A 7732-nucleotide genomic window follows, 5' to 3' on the forward strand; every position below is an offset into this window, starting at 1 on the left:
TTTTAAAAAAATTAAGGGTCCGTTACTGGTCCTGCTTCCATGAGTGCCCGAGACCAGGTGGAAAAGGGGAGGGGAACCAGGCAGCATGGGGAGGGGTTATCTTCACAACATTCCATTCATACACAGAACTAAACAGACAAGCACAGAGTCACTATTGCGGTTAGAAGTTGGCAGCAAGGGAAAGGGGGGGAACAGGTTGCAAGTAGGGGTGTCGTTAAAAAAAATACAGGCCCTCTCCAAAACTGGGGTGCCTGGGGTAGGGAGGACTTGGTCTGCTTCAACCCAAGAGGAATCAGAAGATCAAAAGCTGTTTGGGAAGGCCAGAACCGTCAGGGGTGGAGGGAGAAGGAAGGTCCAGGGGGTGGGGGGCTGTTTGGCAACTGGGTGAAGGGATTGCCCTCCCCCTGCTGGGATCCCTCCAGCCCCTCCGGTCTGGCAGAAGGGGGGCAGCCTGCAACCCCCCACAGGCAGGTCTGGGGCTGCCAGATGCTCCAGGCAGGGGGCTAGAGGGGGTTCACAAAGGCTTGCCCTCCAGGGAGATGACAGCACTGCCCCCCAGCTTCTCTGCCAGAGTGCAGCGGTCCTTGACCTCCTCGTAGCAATTTGCTTGTAATTCATGCTTGATCCCCGTAAGCTTCTTCTTGATGGAATCCTTGGAGCTGGCATAGATCATTTTGCTCTTAAGAGGCGCAGACTCAGGAGCCCAGAAGATAAACACCAGGTCCTCCTTCTTGCTCTCCTTGGTCTCATAGGTTGCGTCATACAGGGCATAACGGCAATCTTCGTCCGGCAGCATCTTGACGAAAGTGGCGTAGGGGTCATCTACTGTCTGGCCCACATCACCTACCAGGATCTCCTTGCCTTCTTCCAGAATGATGTTCTTCTTGTCTTCACTCAGGCAGAAGAGCACCGCCTTCTTGCGCTTCTTCACCTCCTCTGGTGTCGAGGACGTACCTTCATTTCATTGAACACTTTGATGACTCCATCAGAGACAGCCACACTAGAGGCCATGTTTCCGGAAGCTAAAGGAGACAGCAAGAAGAGCTTGGAAAGACGAGCGCCGCTGCAGCTGCTGCCGGGATCCGACTCTTTGTGTGCAATTTTTAAAAGAATACCTAATTTCTCTGAATTCTTTTTCTTTATAATAAGAAAAGTGGTGCGATTCAGGTGCCCTGATGAACTCATGGGCCTGTGTCTGTGTCACACTTACTTTTAATGACAAATTTCAGTTGCCTGAGTCCCTACCCCTCCACCCCCACCCCTAGGTCTGTCTGCCAGAAACTAAGTCCCTTCAGTGTCCCTCACTTGTTTCTGTGCATCCCTAGAGGGCGCCTCACTTGCCCAGAGCCAGTCTGTCGGCTGCAGGTACCTGCTCCATCCATCTGCCCCCTGTTGCCTCTTCTGTACCCGTACCCCATCCCCAGTCATTGGATTGTCAAAACCATGCAAGGGTGCTGTTTGGGGATTCATTTAAGTCTCCCTGTCCTGTGGGTACCAGAGCAATTGTGTTCCTATATAGACAAAGAGAATGATCTCCACTCTAAATACAGCAAGCAACTCAGTCCCTGAGTTTCTCTGGTCATTCTAGTAAGCCTCAGGCCCTTTTATTCCTAGCCAGGCTGCAAATGGATTGAAGCGCTTAGAGAAAGAAGAGACAGCGTCCCAGCCACACCACTCTTCTCTGCTTCTCACGCTCTCCACCTCACCCCAACCTGCTCCTCCCTCCCAGGTCTCCAAACAGAAACTTGAATGAATGCAAGAAAAGGAAGGGGAGAGGCCATCTCACCAACAGCAGCTGAGCACCTGCTTAAGGGGCAAATATGAGTTTCTGATGGTTGAAAATGGTACCTATCCCCAAGAGGCATTATGAGGATTAACTGAAGTAATGCAAATTAAAATAATACAAAATAAAAATAAAATAATGGGATTGAAAAAAAGGAAGCTCTCTGAAACAAATAAGACATTCCCCCCAGGGTTTTAAAATATAAAAGTAGACAAGATTTCTTTTCTGGTTAAAGGTACATTTTCTAAATACTTCTCACTGCCCCAGTGGAAATTTGCCAAGGTTGGTGATTCCAGGAAAAACTCCTGGGGTAGCACCTTCCCCTCCCTCCTCCTACGGACTTTTATGGCTCCATCGAGTCCAGGAAGCAGATCAGATTCGCAGTCATACTTATTTCCTCCTCTGCTCATCTGCCAGGCCCTTTGGGGTTGATGGACCGTGTCCGTGGGTTTGGTCAGGGGCTGCCAGAACACGGGGCATAGCACCTCCTCCCTGCTTTCTGCCCAGGACAGGGACAGAAGGTGCCCACAAGGCCCTGGCATTTCAGTATGGGCACTCCCCTGGCCTGAACCAAAAATAGAAGCTGTTTCATCCACCCCCGCGCTAGGCCTTTCCCAGGACTCCTCCCCAGAAATCCCTGAGGGCTGTTCCTGAGCTCACCCCCTCCTCCACCCACAGGCCAGCCCCTCCCACTTTTCAGCGCAGCCCCCGCGCACACAGGGGAGCCAGTTCATTCTCTTTTCCTTCCGCTTGGGTCTGGGCACAGGGCTGCTGACATTGCTGACCGTTTTCCAACCTGGTTGGGCGCGGCTCTGCATGATTGTGCGCTGGGGTCACCCGCTCCCCCTCCCCGCAGGTGGGGCCCACTGCGACACCTCCCCTGGGGTGAGGGCTCAGATGCCAAGCTGGACTACGTAAGTGGGTTAGGCAGGTGGCCTGGAGGTGCGTCCTGTAGGAAGCTGTGAGTCAGCAGCAGGGCCACGGGAATTCTCAGTTCTCATTTTGGTTTCGTTTCAACGAGGTGATTGGATGTCTGGTGTGTTCGCGGAAGCGTGGCAGATGATCATAGATGTCCGACTACAGAAGTGCAAGAAGGGCTCTGTGAATCATGCCCCCAGGACACAAACACCACAAGACACGGACCCCAGCTCAGTTCACAGTCCATGACGGAATGTGGAGAAATGTATATTGTGACTCGTGTATTAGTGAGAATGCGTGCAAGGCTCAGAAGTAAAAGGAAGTACTACTTTCTGGAGAGTCTCCAGGGAGGTTCTGTGTGAGCTGAGTTTTAAAAATGAATACAAGTTTGCCGATGGATAAGAGCGTAGAAGAGCATCCTGTAAACTTGCAGAAGGTGAACTACAGGGGAATGTGACCAAGAAGGAACCCCACAGGCTTGGTGCCCCCGCTAGTCTCCTTCTGCACCCTTCACAGGCACCTTAAATAAGCAATCTAAGCAAAAAATGGTGAGCTTGCTGCGTGGACACCACTTCTGAACAAGTCTGTCGTCCTCTTTCAATCCTGTGTATTAACTGGAGCTGCCACTAGGGGGTGTGGGGCTTGGAGACAAAGGGATTGACAAGTAGATCCAGATGGCTGGGACAGAAGCAAGAATAGGTAAGCTTGAACGTCATGTTAAAGGGCTTACACTTTATCCTGTAGGCTGGAGCTCGCAAGCTGGTGGCTGTGAGTTGATTGAAAAAAAACATCTTAGGGACTTGTTTTGTTTAACTCTTATATAGTTTTAAAAGTCAGCTCCTTTCTAGCATCTCTTGGAAGAATCAAAAGATCTTACATACTGAATTCGTGACCCTGCAACGAGCTGGTTCTGGGTTATAATTGCCTCCTTTAAACCTGGTGTGGGCTCCAGGTTTGCCTCAGTCTCCGTCATTCCCTTCTGCCTCCCCAAGGGCCTTCCTGGCCTCTGGGCACATTTCAACACGCTCCCTGGAGGCAACAGGGAGGGAGCCATTGGTTTTTAGGTAGGAGAGTGTCCAATGTTAGCATTTGAATGGATAAAACTGGTAGGTGATTGGATTTGAGAGGATGTGTTAGGAGGGAACAAGTCAGGTCAGAAACAAGTGCCCATGCACACAGGTCCACGTGCACACATGCACACTTTAAAATGGTAAAATGGCCTCCTTTTCCTCAACTCTTTGAGTTCTTAGATTTCTTTACTTCATCAAATTTATTTATTTTCAATTTAAAGATTATTTCTTTTTTCTTGGGGTAGGAGAGGGAGGTACACATATCATTTTTCCTAGGGCTTACTCCTCCCTTCAGTCGCCCTCTCCCCTCTCAGAGATTGAGCTGGGTTGTGGCCTGAGGAGAACATCAAATCCTGGACCATTGATTTTCTGACCTTGTGTTCATCCCCTGTAGAACTGTGCCATATTCTTCCCATGCCCAACAAACAACAATTAATTAACTGGAAGAAAACAACAACAACAACAACAACAACAACAACAACAACAAAACAGAGACTTGTATGGAGACGTGTGGTGGGGGGAATAAAAAAAATAGGTACCCTCACTGACCCTGCAGCCAGATGTAACCCACTACAAATTCTTTCCAAATTATAATAACGGCTTGTAGAGAAGAGAAAAAAAGAAACCCTGAATTCCATCCCTACCTCCCACAGCTGCTCCCTTCCATTGCTGGGTGACCCACCTAGAGCGGCTCTTGGTCTCCATTTCTATAGCAGGATGGCAGAAAGATTATGTAATGCCAATCAAGTGCCAAGCAAATGAAAAGTAATAATGTTATTTGTCTGGCAACTGATCTAGCCATCCTTTCTCTCCAGTGCTAGAACTAATTTCATTCACAGGTGCCATATTATTTACTGCTTTAATCATCTCTTTCAGTGCCACTTGTCAACATTGCACTTTTAAGTAAAATAATGTTCCCATACATGTGTCTAGGTTACAAATGTCAGTTGAAAAAGAATTCAAGGTTTGAGATTTCCTACCAGGTATGTGCTCTCCCTGGCTCAGACATGCATGGCTGTTGACAATCAGTTTTCATGCCCAGCTGTGGTGTGTTGAGTGGGTAGGCAGAAGCTCACTCATTTATTCAGCAAGCATTCTGTCCTAGCTCCAGTTCTCAGGGAAACAGATAGTGAGTCGAGGATTTAAGAGCAAGTCCTTTATTGGGGAGCTGACAAAAATACTGGTTGTGAAGTCAGAGGAAGGCAGCCAATAAAGGTTGCATTGTCAAGTCAGCTGCCCCTGTGGAGGCTTCAGCATGCTGGGAAACTTTGGGATCCAGTGTAGAATACATGCCTCAGAGTTATCCCATCCAAGAGGTGAGGGAGCTGGGATATTTATATACCAACTCCCATCAATTATTGATTGAGGATTGCTCCCAGGGAGCTCAAATTCCCTGGACCTTCTGCCCTGCTTCTAGAGTAGGCAAAAGAGGCTTAAGTGGCCAGAGAAAGTGCTCAGTCAAGGGAGTTCAGGTGCTGGCAGCTGGAAGTGGGTCCAGTCTAGGCTGAAATGATAAGGACAAGAGGCTATGGGTGGGGAAATGATAGCATCTGCCACATAGTCTTTCAAGACTTCCTGTGTGCAAGGCAGTCATATAATAGTCACCGAGGTGGATTTTGTCTGTCTTCACAGAGCTTACAGCTTACTAGAGGAGACAAACAAGTAACCAGACAGTGCCCAAAGTCTGGGGTATTTTGTGATGATAGAAAACATAAGTGTGCCAGGGAAGGCATCCTAGAGAAGGTAGCGTCTAATCTAGACCTGCATTTCACTGGAAATATTGCCCGTTGAGAGGAGCAGCATGTGCAAAGGTTCTCAGGAGAGTGAATTTGTGGCAAGTTTTGAGAATCTATGAGAAATTTGGTATGCCGGATTGTAGACTTCAAAGTGAGGATGCTGGAGGAGGGGCTGGATGATGGAGAACTTGGAAAACTGGGCAGTTCCTATGGATATTTTCTTCCCAAGACCAATCTATTTTCAATTACTATTTAAAGTCCTAACATTTTCCTCTCTATTTTAATCTTGCATGTAACCATTTCTTAGATACATAACCTTATAAGCATTCTAAACAGAAAATCTGACAAAGATTTATTAAGTTTTGTTACATATTAAATTAACGTACAATTGAAAAATTATTTCTGTTTTTAGATTCAATGGTTGGTTCAAGAAGTATTTATAAAGAGCCCTGACCTTAAAATACTAAAAATATGTAATGGGAGGGAGAATCCAAAATGGCAACAGAGTAAGTGGAAGGTACACTGACACTCACCCAGAACCAGAGTAGAATTACAACTAAAATACAGAAACTCCATCCTGAATAATCAACTGAAGAATGGCTGGAGAGAACCCTGATAACCAAAGATGGACAGTGGAGACCATATAAGGACTGGTACAAAGTGTGGAGCCCCAAAAGGGCTGACCAGATACCCACAGGCAGCAGCTGAAGTTCCAGAGAAATATCTCAGCTGAAGGAGGTTCACACTGAGAACTCTGGGGTCTAAACCCCAAGTTGGTGCCCAGTGAAAGGGCGAGGACTACCCCCTCCATCTTGCCCCAGGGTAAGGGCTACGCCTTCCATCTTACTTTGTATCCTCCATTTTGGAGCAGCCATGTGCTTGGCAAGGAGCTTCTTCCCGGAAGTCTAAGCCTCTGCTAGCCACACCCAGGAACAAGACACCGACTTGCGCCTGGCCAATCGGCAGGGCCCACAGTCCTTTCTCCTCCCCTTACTCCAACCCCCCTATAAAACCTCTCTCCACACAGAGTTCTCTCTCTCTGCTTCCTGCCGCTGCGCCGGCGAGGTGGGGGAGCCGAGCTAGCTCGAATAAAAGACTCTCTGCTTTTGCATCGGACTCAGCTGGCTCCCTGGTATGGTCTAATGGGGATCTTGAAATCTGGGCATAATACCCAGAACACTAGAACTGAGAAAGTTGCCCACATAACATCTGTCTGTGAAAATCAGCAGGGTTGCTGTCTGACAGGGAGAGATAGCTGGAAATGCAGGCACCCTCTTAAAGGGCCAATGAGTCCTGGCACGGGGAGGGCAGAGTGGACTAGAGCTTTGCGAGGAGAATCCAGAGTTGGGGGGCTCTGGAGTTAGATCTCAGAAGGCAGTCACACCCATTTCCTGTGATGAGTCATTCCGTAACGCTTTCTTGCTTTCTTCGACAGATCTTTACCATCTAGGCAGCTTTTGCCTGGTTGGGGGGAGGGGGAAAGGGGAAAAAGCAATTGCCGCACCCTGTTGGAAAACCTCTTACCCCACTCTGTGAAGTCCACACCTTGCTGTGGTTGATAGCCTGAGGTTAATCAAGACTGAATAACAATCAGACTGCAGGCAGAAGTAGATCCTTGGAGGTTTTGAGTCTTTGCCTAATCTCCTTTGGGGCATGAAGCTAGGAAAAGCAGACCTCAGTGCACATCTTGGTCCTTTTCAAAGGAACCCAGCCCCAGCAGAGGGACCCACAAGCTATGGATTGCTGATAGCTATCACAAGAGACAACAAAGGTCACTACATAATACTAAAGAGATCAATCCAACAAGAGGCTATAATTCTGGTAAACATATATGCACCTACAATAGAAGCACCTAAATATACTTTAAAAACTTCTGGGGGACTTTAAGGAAGAGATCGACAGCAATACAGTCATAGTAGGGGACTTTAACACCCCACTGACTTCATTGGATAGATCTTTCAGACAAAAAATTAATGAAGAAACAGTGACTCTAAATGACACACTGGATCAGATGGATTTAATTGATAGATTTAATCAGATGAATTTATAAAACATTTTACCCCAAATATATCTTCTCAAGTGCACATGGGTCATTCTCAAAGATAGACCACATATTAGGACATAAAATAAGTCTCTACAAGTTCAAGAAGATTGAAATCATATCAAGCATCTTCTCAGATCAGAATGGAATGAAATTAGAAATCAACTATAGTGGCTGCTTCAGG

The 7732-nt window shown here is 47.4% G+C and overlaps 1 pseudogene; it reads right to left on the minus strand.

Moving 5' to 3' along the window:
• Positions 1-214: 214 nt before the first annotated feature.
• On the minus strand, positions 215-1082 carry LOC102441548 (annotated as a pseudogene).
• Between the last annotated feature and the right edge of the window lie 6650 nt (positions 1083-7732).

The sequence above is a fragment of the Myotis lucifugus genome, unplaced genomic scaffold (assembly GCF_000147115.1).
Source record: "Myotis lucifugus unplaced genomic scaffold, Myoluc2.0 scaffold_272, whole genome shotgun sequence".
In the NCBI taxonomy this organism is placed as follows: Eukaryota; Metazoa; Chordata; class Mammalia; order Chiroptera; family Vespertilionidae; genus Myotis; species Myotis lucifugus.